The sequence below is a fragment of the Pinus tabuliformis genome, chromosome 6, assembly GCF_031772625.1.
Source record: "Pinus tabuliformis cultivar Carrire ecotype Pingquan chromosome 6, CPIR1, whole genome shotgun sequence".
NCBI classification, from domain to species: Eukaryota; Viridiplantae; Streptophyta; class Pinopsida; order Pinales; family Pinaceae; genus Pinus; species Pinus tabuliformis.
This window is the reverse complement of record NC_142292.1, coordinates 1,559,729,663-1,559,745,871: the sequence shown is the minus strand read 5'-3', so window position 1 is coordinate 1,559,745,871 and position 16,209 is coordinate 1,559,729,663. Positions and strand designations below refer to the sequence as shown.

The 16,209-nt window shown below is 32.7% G+C and overlaps 1 pseudogene; it reads right to left on the bottom strand.

Moving 5' to 3' along the window:
- Positions 1-10,893: 10,893 nt before the first annotated feature.
- Positions 10,894-11,589, bottom strand: LOC149264680 (uncharacterized; annotated as a pseudogene).
- Positions 11,590-16,209: the final 4,620 nt, after the last annotated feature.

Genomic DNA, 16,209 nt, shown 5'->3' with positions numbered 1-16,209 from the left:
ATCATCATTTAGAGAATCATACCAACCATCAACCTCTAACAACAAGCATCAATATGCCAACATGAGGAAACCATACAATCATGATATACAACATCATCATAATATGCAACCATGAGCAACATCAAGTATATGCAACAATTTGCACATGAGCATTAATCCATCACTGTCCATAGCAACCACATTGCAACAGCCTCTAAACATCTCTGAACATGACATGATACGAATAACCCCAACTGTCATAGCATAATATGATGCATACCATGAACACCTCTAAGTGGATCATAATGCCAACAATGATGGCTGAAGTAAACAAGACCAAATAGATGCTCCCCCTGAACACATGCCATCTCCAACCTGTAGTGGTTTCTTCCACTGCAAGCAAGGCTTCCTTGACACATAGAAGCGCCTTTTGGAGCGAGACTCCACATGACCATGACTCATGTGACATATAAAATAATAAATAAATGGATGTAGCAGCAACATAAGACCTCGTACATTCTCCCATATGACCATAACATGACCTCATGACTCCTGACTATAAGACCCAAAAGATAGTACAATACAAGTATATGGCTTCATGAGTATTTTACATGAATATGTCAATAAATACATAGCTACTATGATCATGCTCTAACAATGTAAAATTTGAAACAAGAACTAATTCGATTACCGATTTCGTTGAGGTAGCAAAAAATTCAACTGATTTTGAAAAGTGGTGATGCAGAATACACTTTTTTTGTTTTTTGGGTTCATATTTTTGATACTTTAAATTTTCTTATGTATCAAATATAAATATTTGTTTTTAAATATTAATGACTTTCATGCTGATTTTGAAAGCGTTGATGCAACATCAACCTTTTTTTAGCGGGCTTATTTTTCACATTTTAATTTATTTATTTATTTTTTTTTTCTATGTATTAAGTGAGGATATTTTTTTTAAATGTTATATTTTTGACACTTTAAAATTTTTTATGCCTAAAGTTTTTTGAAATCATAATTACTTACAATTTTTTCTAGTTGTCTTATTTTTCTTTTTTTAAATGTTGATTACTCAAAAAAGAAACTATAAAAATATATATAAAAAAAAAGACCAAAAAAACATAAAAAAGTGTGACAAAAAAAATCTGGTAAACCATAAAAAAATTTCGAAAAAAATAAAATTAAAAAAAATAGAAAATTAACCCAAAAAACAAAAAAAATTTTAAAAACTACTAAAATTAAGATTAAAAATATTTTTAGAAAAAACCTAAAAAATATATATATACTCAAATTAAAAAAAAAAAAAAAAACGATAATTAAAATTTAATATATATATATATATATATATATATATATATATATATTCAAATTTAAAAAAAGAAAAGAAAAAAAGAAAGAAAAGAATATATATATATATATATATATATATATATATATATATATAAAATAAAAATTTTAAATTCTTATAAAAATATATATTTTAGATTTTAAAAAAACATTTAAAATTTTTTAAAAACAAAATATATTTGATTTAAAAAAAAAAAAAAAAATTTAACAAAATATATATTTTTGATAAAAAAAAAAACTTTTACACCTTAGAATCAACCTACCACTGCTCAGCTGCCTAGGTTGCGCCTCCACAGGTGGCCGGGCAGTGGCAGGTTGATTCACAGAATCGATCTGCCACGGCCGGCCACCCGGGCGCTCCCCTACGGGTGGTCGAGCGGTGGCAGGTTGATTCTGGGAATTGACCTGCCACCGCTCGGCGACCACTTGACCACCTGAGTCACGCACACAGTGGTGTTCGAGCGGTGGCAGGTTGATTCTAGGAATCGACCTGCCACCTCCCAGTCGCCCATGGGGGTGCGACCCTGGTTAGCGAAGCGGTTGCAGATCGATTCCCAGAATCGACTTGTCACTGCTTAGTCGTCCAGGAGGTGGAAGGTCGATTCCGAGAATCAACCTGCCACCTACTACTGACCGGGCGGTGGCAAGTCAATTCCTAGAATCAACCTCCCACCGCCCGACCACCCATGGGGGCGCTGCTCGGGCGGTCGCACGGTGGCAGGTCAATTCCTAGAATCAACCTGCCTTCCGCCCATGGGGGCGCGGCTAGCAAAGCACATTTTTTTTTTTTAATCAAAAATATATATTTTGTTAAAAATTTTAAATGTATTTTTTAAATTATATATATATAGATTAAATCTAAAATATATATTTGTATAAAAAATTTAAATGTTTTTTTGAAATATATATATATATATATATTTTAAATTTTAAATTTTTTTTGGATTTTTTTGGTTTGAAATATATATATATATATATATATATATATATATATTTCAAATTTTGATTTTTTTTTATTTTTTGTTTTTTGTTTTTTTTTTTATTTTTTTGTTTTTTCTTTTAATTTGAGTATATTTTAGTTTTTATAGATTTTTTTTAAAATGTTTTTAATCTTAATTTTAGTAGTTATTTTTTTTTTTGGGGTTAATTTTCTAATTTTTTAATCTAGTTTGTTTTTATTTTTATTTATTTTTTATTTTTTGTTAATGTTTTTGTAAATTTTTTTATTTTTACTTAATTTTCTAGTTTTTAAATTTGTTTTTTTTTTTTAATCCAAATTTTTTTATGGTTTACAAGATGAAAGAAAAATTACATTTTTTTTGAAAATATGTTTTTTTTATTATTTATTTCTTTATATATTTTTTTAATTTTTTAATTCTTATTAATTTTGTTTTTGTTTTTTAACATATTTTTTGTCTTTAAATATTTTTTTTTTTGCTTTTAATATATATTTTTATTTACATTTTGTTAATTTTTTTTTCATTGTTTTAGTTCTTGTTTTTATTTTTAATTTTATGTTTTCATTATTCTTTTGAAATTTTAATTTTTTTCAGAGTTATGATAATCTTTTATGCCATGATTTCAAGATGTTGAAAATCAACACTTTTCGTTTTGAAGATGTTATTTGCATAATTTTTGCACAAAAAATTGGTTTTCACTACCATTTTTGGAACATGTTGAAAATTTACACTAAAAAAAAGTGTTATTCCAACATCAACACTTTTTGTTTTTAGCGCTATAAAAGTGTTATTCCAACATCAACACTTTTCGTTTTTAGCGCTATTTTTCATGCTTTAGGGATTTTTTTTGCTAGAGTTCCCGTTTTCAATTCATAGTTCTTGTTTCAAAATTTACAATGGACCAATGACTCAAATACATAATACATCATCATTAGCCCATATATATCATGAATATTACATCATCATTAGCCCATATATATCACTGCAAAATAGACTCATGATACTCCTATATAACAAGCCTATCATCGTGATGAATCATCATATTAAAGACTAGAATCTCAACCAATACATAATGATGATACAATGGTAAATACATGGTTGTAGTAATCATCATATAACAATCTATACATGGATGGTCCATGTCACATGTCATCTTTGTACATGGATGGAGGAATGAGTACATTCTATACATGGATGCATATCTTTTCAACCAATTTTTAGTTGAAACGGAAAACATATGTATGCCTAAAAAATGTACTCCTTTCCATTCATGAAAACACACATAAATATGTTGCAAATAACTAAGTGAAAAAGATAAAAAATATGCTAAATAATCTTGGAAAACATCATATCATGCATAGCTCTCCCTTATCTCTATATACCTCTAAGAGACAAGTTGATCTTGTGGACCTAAATGTATATGAGGCTCAAATGAACTCATCATATGTTCTTGCAATAATCTCATACTTATCAAATATTTTAATATATATATATCCACAATTACAGCGATATTTCGTTAGCCCGCCATGCGAGTTTTTGGGATTTCATTCAACAACCTGTAATCTTGATACTAATAATAATAATAATAATATCCATTTTTAAGGTCACAGCCAAGCCAGACACCAAATTGGTGTATGAGACCCCCTTGTTTGTGGGACAAGGGACCCACCTCCGCGCAGCGATTTGACTGCTAAGTCTACGAAGGCATACATACTCTAGCCCCCTCTGGTTTTGAACCTGTGACCTCTTAGGAGGAAACACATGCTCTTAACCATTAGGCCCACTCAACCACGGAGTCCGTCGTTGAATTGGTCTCCAAGCTGATCGTTGCATGGGAGAAAAGTCATGACGGGCGCATGGGTTCACAAATATGATTGGAAAATGACCCGCTTCTTAATTTCTTATGAGGACTTGACCTGTGCATGTATGCAGGAATTACTGTATGGAGGCAAAGAAAGTGCTTTTTTTACTCCTGTTTCATGCAAACCATGGAATTATTGTATGGTTGTCATGTTTTATGAGGCACGGGAGGATGTTAGATGTTATGGCTTTTGCCAGCTGATTTGACAATGACTATTATATTTACTTACCCATAGTTTCTACAGGTTTCTTTGAGTGTTTTTTCATTTATATGAAGAGTTCTCATGTTCATTTGGATCCGGAGTTAGAATGAATGGAAGAACATGGTGCTAGTTTATTCATTCGACTGAATGGAAGAATATGGTGCTAGTTGCTTCACTCATTGGAGTAGTTAACCTTGTACTCTAAGTTATGATTTTTCATATTTATACAATTTTTATCTGTGGTTTAGATTCTAGGAACATCTACGGTATGTCTGATATAGCCGGTAGAATTGATAAAGGTTATAGTTTAGAGTATCTTTATGAAGTAGAGCTGTATGTTTCGTATTGTGAGAAGCTTGTACTCTTTCATTTTAAAGCTATCTTGTTGAGTGAAAGTTTAAATGCCCTTTCATTAGTTTGGATTGAGCCACTGTGAAGCTCTTTCGCTTTCTAAGCTTCCTCTATTTTGCTTAATCAATTGTGGTACTCCTACAGTGAAACCCTTTCTCTTTCTACCCTTCTTTTATTTTTGCTTACTAACCTGATTTGCTTAGGATTGATTTTTCTCTGAACTCACAAGTTGATCTCAGCAAACAAGAAGAAGCTCCACCTAACTTAAATTTTTGTTTTTTTAATGTAGAAAATTGGCGTAAAGTGTTGATAGGCTATTTTTATGGTGCATATTTTAGAAACATAGAATATTCTAAAATTTGATAAACTCAATTGTTTAATTTTGTTTATATCTATCAAATTTCCATACTCAATTTATGTCAATTGCAGATTTTGAGAATATCCTCAAATTTAATATTTAAGAGAGGAACCAAACAATTAACACTTCTCCTTCTCTTAAGGGGCATATCTACTCTCAGTCTGAACTAGGCACAATCAAAAATTAAATAATTGACCATGGTCATCTCCCTCCGATTGCCAAATATTCAGAAAATCAACATTTAGATTCCTAGATATACTCAAAATCTGATTCCTACATATACTCAAAATCTGCAATCTACATAATGATGCCCACCAATACTATGTCTGCAAGGAGATGCTGTTTGGAATCATATGCCGCTCTTGACTAGCCACTCTTGACTAGCCAAAGATTTACGTAGTAACCTTTGTGGGCAGGTGAAGCTAAGTCTGTTTTCGATATATAGTCAAAGGTCCAACAAAAGACAAGCGACCAGGCGGGAGCCAGGAGAGCAGATCGTCAGGTGTGGAGTTGCAGAAGAGAATATATCTAAGATGGGTAGAACTCCTTGCTGCTCAAAAAAAGGGCTTAATCAGGGGCCTGGGAGGCCGAGGAGGATATGATTCTGTGCGACTACATTCGAATTCATGGCGCTGGAATATGGAGAGTTCTCCCCCAAAGAGCAGGTGATTCCCAACAAACCTGCAATAGTAGTGTATTGATACATTCTTAAATAGGTATTGATGGGTTAAATAAGCGGAGCGAATTTGTATTTGCAGGTCTTCAGCGCTGTGGAAAGAGTTGTAGATTGCGTTGGATAAATTATCTTCGCCCCCACATTAAACGTGGTAATATTTCCATCGATGAGGAGGACATTATTATTCGGATGCATCGCTTCTCGGAAACAGGTATATGGATTCTTTGCTCGTGGATTCATTGTTTATAAATTTGGTTGATTCAAGAAATATTTTGGAATTTTTTATTTTGATTTTAATTTAATTTATAAAATTCCAAAATATTTACAAACCGACCATACAAATAAAAATGATTTAATAGTGAGCATCAAAATAAAAATGATTTAATCCATCAAGAACTTTCAGAATGCTGATTTCTGACGACGTCATTCCCATGGAGGTGGTCCCTGATAGCAGGACGGTTGCCTGGGTGGACAGAACGAAATCAAGAAATCGTTTTGAATCATATTATAAATAAAATGGGACATTGAAATTAGTATAAACAACTTCTCTTCAAAGGGACCGGAATAAGATAAAAAGGGAGAAAACAAATTCTTTAACATTAAAAAACGAACCTTTAAAATTTGTAGTTGGTCAATCAAAATTTAGTAACTAATGCTATAGTTTTTAATGATAAATATTGGCAATTTCCTAATTACTAACTAAATAAAATATAGATCAACAATTATCAAATTAGAACTATCATGCTGTTTTCTTAATTATTCAAAAGATTTAAAAACTATATAATATTAAACAAAGTCTTTAGGTAGAAATCACATGAGAGAATTTTTTGGCCAACCCGTTTCGAACCAACCAGTGTAGTTCAGGATAAGGACCATATTTTCTTTACCAATTTCTTAAAAACAGAAAAACTAAATTACAACAAAATTTATTAGAAATAAATAGTTTAAATTTCATTACTCAGGGGTCAAAATACTATATGAAAAAGAGATTAAAATTTTAAAAAAATGAAAAAAAAATTATTTATTAAAAAGTGAAAATTTAATATCATAACTATTTATTTAGTTTTTATATAGTTTTTGTAACCACTTCTAGTTATTTTTTTTTTTAATTTAAAAAACATTACATGGTTTTTTTTTTTAAATTTAAAAAACATTACACAGAAAATGTAAACATTAATAATACATCAAAGTATTTTTGATAGAAGTCCAACTATAAATTTTTTAATCATTAAAAATTTATATCATTAATCAAGCCTATATAACACAACAAACCGTCCATAACATCCTTGTCCCTTCTACATTCAATATTGTCTAACGGAACCACCCGGGAGAAATACGTTTCAACGGTTCAATATTCTTAAACATCTACATAAACAGAATAACTAGACTGAGAATTACGTTTCAACCAATCAATATTCTTAAGCATCTGCATAAACATAATAATTAATGGCTACAACTGCTTGACAAAACTAATGCACAAAAAATGGATTTCTTCAAAAACACAAATCAAAGAAAATTTATAAAATAAATTTGGGAGACTGTGATGTGTCCGAACCTAATTTTAACGTATTAATGGTATAAGAGGATCGAATTGCCGAATTTTCGAATTCTTCACTTTAATAGGGCGGAATTTGGTAACTATGGTTTTATCAATAATATTATTATTTTTTTTAAATTTGTTGGTTCTTATAAACCCTATAAATTTGTGATATGTTTTGGGTTCACATTATAATATACCAATTATTTTGTGTGTGAATTCTATACCATGGCGATTCTTCCAATTTCCTTATTGGTTTGAAAGCCCGTTCTAGCTAAATCTTTTATTTGAGGGCGAGGAAGATGTGAGAGTTGTAATAGTTGATTCTCACTAAATGTGTGATTAGATTTATTGTGGGTATTCATTCATTTGTTTTGTAGTTAAATTGCTTTGGGTTTTTCACTTTCCTTTCCTGGTGAGCGATTTGAGATTCCCGGAATCAATCGAAAGCACATTATGAGAATCCTACAATGCTAGCTCAAATTCTTTCGCTTGAAGCCATGTCTGGGGTGACGACCGTGATGGCACACAAATTTGTGCAACCTTGATTTGAAGATTCTAGACGAGCTGATATGCTGAAGGGCTTTAGATCTCCAAGTTCCTCCAACAGATTCGACTCTAGAAACTCAATATTTGCTGTCACATCTCATTAATAATCCGGATTTATGATTGTTTCTTTATTTCGTCATTGACAAGGAATCAAATGGATTTTTCTTTGCAGTGATTTTCATTGTTTATTTGGTGTGTGATCAGTGGAAACGTGTTTGCAGAAGGCTTAGGTCAACCAATCAATATGTGAGATAGTCTGAAATAAGGGAGCGTAGAGAAGGGTTCCACAAGTTCCAATTAGTTGTTGCGACAAGTGATTGTTCTTTGCCTTTCCATCCGATAGGGCTCAATCTACCAAACTAAACAAATAAATACCGTGCATTACATTATATTTCAGTTATTTTTTTATTTATTAGAGAAAGGGCACAACCAATTAATGAACAATGCAAGAAAAGTAAGTTAGTATTTTGGAATCACCATGATTTAATTATAAAGACAATATGTTACACGTTAGAAGTCAGGGTTATAGGTTATTATTATGAGATCCATGTGTGTGAGACAAGTTAAATTATTTGATCAATTTTTGAACACATTTAGTATTTAGGTCATTTTTTAGCAACTAACGGATAGTTGAAAGCAAAATATCCAACCTCGAAAGCGAAATATCCAACCGATAGTGCTAGGTACATAAAGTGGCTCCTTACTTATAGGTTATAGGTTATTATTATGAGATCCGTGTGTGTCAGATAGGCTAAATTGTTTGATCAATTTTTGAACACATTTAGTATTTGGGCCACTTTTTTAGCAACTAACGGATAGTCAAAGTGAAATATCCAACCGATAATGCTATGTACATAGAGTGGTTCCTTACTTGACAACCCTTATCCAAGCACTGATGAGCGAGTATGTCAATATTGTTGATCTTACAAGAGATAGTTGTATCTTGAATGAGTGAAGTGGGAAGCCTAGTGAAGAAAGAGCATGGTCTCTGAGATTTTAAAGTGGCTAAAAGCTCAAGACATGTGTGAATTATATTTGTGACTCTTATATTTATCTTTGTAATGTAATCATTAAGAGAGAGACATGAAATTAACACTTACAATAATATATTAAAAGATTTGGTTTGTTGGTTGTTGGAGTTTGTTGAGAGGTTTTCTCAACATTATTCTCTTATTTTATTTTAGAGCGTGTTAAATAAAATATGGACTATAAATATGTGATGCGTTTTGGTTTCATAGTGTAATATATAAGTTATGTTGTTTATGTATGATTGTATACTATGATGCTCTTCCAATTTCTTTTCTTTGTGAAATATATATTTTGTATTAACATTTACTTGTACTTTTAAAATAAATGACAGGATAATATGAATTTAAAACACTAATATAGTTAAAAATAACCATAGCATGAATTTTAAAAGTGGTTAAAAATTAAAATTTAATTTTTAATAATTGTTTTAGTTATTTTAAATGTAGCAAAAATTATTTTGTAAGATATAAAATGATTAGCTATATTTTTAAAGGTAAAAGAAAGTTATTCTATAAAATTTAAATTAATATCATTTATATATATATATATATATATATATATATATATACATATGAAAAATTAACCCATTTGCTAAATTCAATTTTTCTTATGATTATGTTTGTATATTATTAGTCTGGGTAAAGCAGACTCTATTGTTATTGCTATTAGTTTAACTTTGACTTATATGTGAACTTCAAAAATAAATAATATATTATTATAATTTAAAAAATTAATAACACCATCCTGCTACTAAGGAGTAGCAATCCAAAAGATAATCTCGTTACAAAGACTCGGGCTCCAAGGGAGCATAAATGTCATAACTTGATAATGGAACTTGGGTGGGTGGGAAAAGAAAACAAAAAAAAAACTGACCCCACCAGTACAAAATGTTTGACACAAAAATTTTGATGTCTTATCTAAACCTTCATGCCATCTATCCATCTTATTTCAGAGTCATGCCATCTGTCCTAATCCTGTCCTAGTTTCACCCCTAAACTTTGTGAGAAGTAGCCAATCCAAATCAGAGATATTGGCCAAATCTAAGCCAGTCGGTGCGCTAACTGAAGGGCGGAGGCCGGTGGTTGCAGTTAACCTTTAATTAGGCCGATAGGCCTTCCTTTGAAAGGGACTTTCGTCGTCCCTTTGTTTCTCATGCTGACACGTGGCGTCGGGAATAGAGCGGGCACAACCACAGAGTTCTGCAATCTCATGTTGACACGTGGCGTCGGAATAGAGCGGGCATAACTGCACAGTTCTGCAAGCGAGCGGCATCGTGTATTCATGGATATTCATGAAGGCTGTTCTGCGGCTAAATTCGTGCAGTTCTCTTCGGAAGCTTATGCATTCTTAAGCTCCAGTAGTAATGGCGCATTGTGTTTTCGGAGAAAGATGCATATGGTACCTTCTGTCCATTTGGTAGCTACCCAATAATGCTTTCCCTGTTTTGCAGTGCACAGCTGTTCTGCGATGCACGATCAACTGTTCTGCGGTTTCCGTGCTTCCATGACTTTACCGGGAGCCTTCTTGGATCAAACTACCGGCAGCCTTCTTGGATCAATCTCACAGAGTATAGCAGTGTTCAAACTGACAGAGGAGCCTGGTTTGACAATCTCACGAACGGGTAACGGAGCTGGAAATCGTGAGCCGGAGCTGTTGTTTAGAAAAAATCTGCACAACATCATTTCTTCCAGGTTAGGTCATCGTCTCTCTCAGCCCTGTTTAATTTTCAAGCTCTCTCAGTCCTGTTTAATTTTCACTGCTTGTATTCTCAGAAGCCCGGGTCCATTTCCTATACCTACCGAGACCTCGCTTATGACTATCCCGATATCTTTGATGATACCTACCGAGACCTACTTCACTATTCTACTGTGAGATTGTCCTGAGACTTACCGGGACTCTATGGTTATCCCCGGACCTGCGTTATCCCAATACGTATCTTGTTAACTGGGATCTCTCTTGGTAATCGAAAAATATAACGATTTAAAGCAATCGGCCTAAAATTTCCGAGTACAATGATATAGCCCAAGGCCTTCCATGGGGCTGGGCTATTTGCCCCTCCTTTCATTGCGGGATTGAATCCTCTGTAACATGAGCTGCTGCTTGAAATTATGAATAAAATTTTCAGCCATTGCATTCAGTTCGTCCGTGGATAGGCCATCTGGGTTTGTGCCATCTTCAGTCCTAACACAGTTGGTCATATCTTCATTATGAGGAACTTCCAAGACGTTGGATGCGGCCACTTTAGATTTGTTCATTCCCACATGAGAAAAGCTTTGGGTTGGCTCAACCAGGGGGGAAAAATCATGGGTTTTTCCTGAAAACTGAGGCGGAAATGGAGGATCAATCGGAGGAGAAAATTGATGGGTTTTTCTCAGAAACTCTGGAGGATTTGAAGACTCAAGCTGGGGAGACAAACGATGGGTTTTTTGTGAAAAAACTGGTGGGTTTGGAGCCTTACCCTTAGGAAATTTATGTTTTTTCAGCCTTGAAGGCTCAACCAGTGGAGGCCTAAATTGCAGCTCCTCTTCTTCTTCTTCAAAATTCTGTCCATGTTTATCAAATGTAGTCCTACGCATATTGCCAGCTTTCTTCTTATTATTATTGCCATTGGTGGGACCTCTGCTAGAGGTGACTGCAATAGTCCCAATGACCAGATTGAATAACACAAAAAGCATTGAAGGGGTGAGCCAAGTGTGCATCACATTGCATACCTGTGGCAGGGACTACTTGAGTGGCACCATGAACATTATTTTCATTTTTTTGAGTTGTATGATCAAGTATTGTTAGGTTAGTGTTCTCATAGTTTGGGAATCTGAAATTCCAAATAAAAAACAAGGATACTCTGAAAAGAAATCATAAAACAAACAATCAAACAATTTCTGGGAAGCTCACTGCATTCCATCTGGGTAGACATGATTTTTTCCATTGAGAGCACCAGATAAAGAGGTAACATTCAGCACCTAACCTTCAAAAATGTTATAAAATCCTTGGAATTCCTGCATAAAGATAATTCTAGCATTGTAAAGGCGAAACTTGTCAACTTTTCATCATTGCTACCCACGGGAAAGCAAATTTAGGCTGAATAATAGAGTGACTGGATTACTTGTTCAGTAAGCATATTGTGCAAATGGCTGGCATACAGATCAGAAGACAAATTGCTCTGGCATACCAAAAAAATGCTCTCACTTTCATTTTAATTTTATTTGGAGTTATTGTACTTCAGAGCTAAGAACTTCCTTCAACAACATACCTTCTGCAACACGAGTTTCCTTCAACAACATGCCCTCATATACCTTGATCTATCCAGCAATGTAGAAAATCTACAGCAGTTAAAGCACAACTTGCCCATGCCACTGTATTAGATGAAGCAAAGTATCCAATAATCATATTGAGAAACTAGATCATTTTCAGAATATATACTCTAGGCTAGCAGGCTCTCATGATAAGTAGTGGCACTTCTATCAAAGTATCTTGTGCTTGTTAGTCGCAGGAAATACAAATATGGTCCTCTATCGTTGCCAGCCTTTGGTGACGATAAACCAGATTCTCCTCATTCAAGGAAGGAATGCCTGGAAAAGAATACGTCCTTTCTTTTGCCAACCTCACGCGCTTCCCTCCTTTCTAGGGTGTATTACACTTGAAAGGAGTATAGTATCACCATGCCCTTCAACATAATACCCTGCACCATCAATGTCGTAGAGTTGAGGCTTCTGTGATCCATAACAAGTTTATGATAGATTTTTCGGCGAAAATCACATGAGAAATCATTTGTCGACGCGTTTCGAACCAACCAGTGTGGTTCATCGTCAGGACAAGTTGAAGAGCAGATCCAGCTTAGCCTGTTTAAATAGCCAGAGCAGAGATACCAACGGTTACTTGGGCAAAAGGTTGACTTAAGGAGCAAGGTAAAAATTAGTTATATTAGGTAAATGATAAATTATAATATAATAATAAATAAATAAAGATAAATAAATTTATATATAAAAATATAAATTTAGTTATATTAGGTGTAAGATGAATAAATAAATATATAAATATAAAAATGAAGAATTATAAATTATTAATAAATAAAAATGAAATAATAATAAATTTATTTATTTATTACAAATATATGAATAAATAAATAAATATAATAGTAAAAATAAGATAAAAATAAATGGTACAAATTTAGTTATATAAGGTGTAATACAAATAAACAAGTGAAGAATTATAAAAAAAATAATAATGATAAATTATTCATTTATTAAATAAATAAAAATATAAATGAATAATAATAATAAATTATTTATTTATTTATGAAAAAATATAAATTCATAAATATAATAGTAAATAAATTATTCAATTAATTTTTATAAATGAAAAAATAGAAATGGAATCATTAGTGAGGTAAAATTAAAGGGGGAAGTAGTTACGCACTGGGTTAAATTAGTTAGAATTAAATAAATTAAATAATCCATTAAATAAAAAGGAAGAGGAAATAAAATAACTTAAATTAAGTTATAGGTATTAAAAACTAAAAGGAAAGGGGGTAAATAAAATACATAAAATTAAAAATTAGTTAAAACTATTAAAAGTAATAATGGACCTTTACTTTTAATAGTTTTAACTAATTTTTAATTTTATGTATTTTATTTACCCCCTTTCCTTTTAGTTTTTAATACCTATAACTTAATTTAAGTTATTTTATTTCCTCTTCCTTTTTATTTAATGGATTATTTAATTTATTTAATTCTAACTAATTTAACCCAGTGCGTAACTACTTCCCCCTTTAATTTTACCTCACTAATGATTCCATTTCTATTTTTTCATTTATAAAAATTAATTGAATAATTTATTTACTATTATATTTATGAATTTATATTTTTTCATAAATAAATAAATAATTTATTATTATTATTCATTTATATTTTTATTTATTTAATAAATGAATAATTTATCATTATTATTTTTTTATAATTCTTCACTTGTTTATTTGTATTACACCTTATATAACTAAATTTGTACCATTTATTTTTATCTTATTTTTACTATTATATTTATTTATTTATTCATATATTTGTAATAAATAAATAAATTTATTATTATTTCATTTTTATTTATTAATAATTTATAATTCTTCATTTTTATATTTATATATTTATTTATTCATCTTACACCTAATATAACTAAATTTATATTTTTATATATAAATTTATTTATCTTTATTTATTTATTATTATATTATAATTTATCATTTACCTAATATAACTAATTTTTACCTTGCTCCTTAAGTCAACCTTTTGCCCAAGTAACCGTTGGTATCTCTGCTCTGGCTATTTAAACAGGCTAAGCTGGATCTGCTCTTCAACTTGTCCTGACGATGAACCACACTGGTTGGTTCGAAACGTGTCGACAAATGATTTCTCATGTGATTTTCGCCGAAAAATCTATCATAAACCATCAATGTCCCTGTTAAGGGTTGTCACCTTAGCAATAACCACCACCAAATGAGTTGTAACCTTGGCTTCCGCCACTGGTAGAGTCAAGACAGTCCACCTGCTAGCGTGACATCTAATGCAACATCCTTCTATTCATTTACACTCTATATGCTATAGACATCATGCACTGTTCATAGAATGGTAAGTGTGTGCATAATTAGTTGTAAAAATGCAGCCCAACATTACTTCAACCATGGTTTCCAGCATGCAACAATATAACAGAACCTTGTGGAAACAAACTGGATTCCAATAAATATGTGGCTTCACCCAACCAACTTTATGTATACATACACAGACAGCTATAACAGGTATAAACCAATAGTCACACCTTCCTAGCAATCCTCAGGCATGTTAGATCATGGAACAAATGATGATGGTTGTTAGTTGCAGGAAATGCAAACATGGTCCTTTATCGTTGCCAGCCTTTGGTGACCATAAACCAGATTCTCCTCATTCAAGGAAGGAATGCCTAAAAAATAAATATGTCCTTTCTTTTGCCAACCTCACGCGCTTCGCTCCTTTCTAGGATGTATTACACTTGCGAGGAGTTAAGTATCACCATACCCTTCAACATAAGACCCTGCACCATCTCTCCATCATAGCTGTCACAACATGTGTGTGAGTCACCCTTTTTTATAAATCTACACGCGGGTGGCTTCTTTTAAACAACCAATGTCCCTGTTAAGGGTTGTCACCTTAGCAATAACCACCACCAAATGAGTTGTAACCTTGGCTTCCACAACTGGTAGAGTCAAGGAAATCCGTGCTTCATTAATGCCTAGAATCATGTGCTTTTAATATCCAAATCAGACATCATGCAATGTTCATAGAATGGTAAGTGCGTGCATAATTAGTTGTAAAAATGCAGCCCAACATTACTTCAGCCATGGTTTCTAGCATGCAGGTATATAGAAGAACCTTGTGGAAACAAAATGGATTCTAATAAATAAGTAGCTTCACCCAACCAGCTTTATATATACATACACACACAGCTAGAACAGGTATAATGATGATGGTTGCCTAGCTAGGATCAACTCCACTGCATTACTAACTAGAGCCTTACACATGAAGAGAAAAGCACATTCGACAAGTCCATGCACCTATTCGCAACAAACAATGCAGTTTTCTTGCATAATAAGAAAATGCTCAAAAAATTGAACATCCCAATAGCACTTTGCTCTGCGGAACAACAAAGGCAGAAAACTCCTACTACAACAGAAGATGAGCACCTGCCTGCAAAGGTGCTCTTATGCAGTGAACAAAAAGTTATGCTCACCAGCAACTTATGGGTACATGCAGGCCTTGTCAATGGCGCGCTTGGGAAGGTCATCTCAATATTTTATTCAATTGACTCAAAGCCCCCAGCATTACCATCCTTTGTGGTTGTTGACTTTCGACAATACAGAGGAACACCGTGGGACATTTCACACCCAACATATGTACCCATTCCTCCCATCACAAGGGGTGCACGCCGTCAGATACCACTTCAAATGGCATGGGCTTTAACGATACACAAGTCACAAGGAATGACATTAGACAAAGCAACAGTGGACATCGGCACTAGAGAACGCCAAGGACTAACATTCACTGCAATTTCAAGAGTGCGGTCACTAGCAGACATACACATCAATCCAGCATTCCCATTCTCACGCATTGCACAAATGCACAAGAATCCATATCTTAAGCGTAGACAGCAAGAGGAATCATTCCTTGCATCAAAATCTATTCAGGATAATACACTTTAGCCAATCGTACAACCTGTCTTCCAGAATTACCCACATGGTAAACACCACTCACTACATAACCAAGTTTCACATAGATTTGCTTGCTATTACATTTAGTTTCATATGATTTTATACTCGTTTGGAATCGTTTAATTTATTT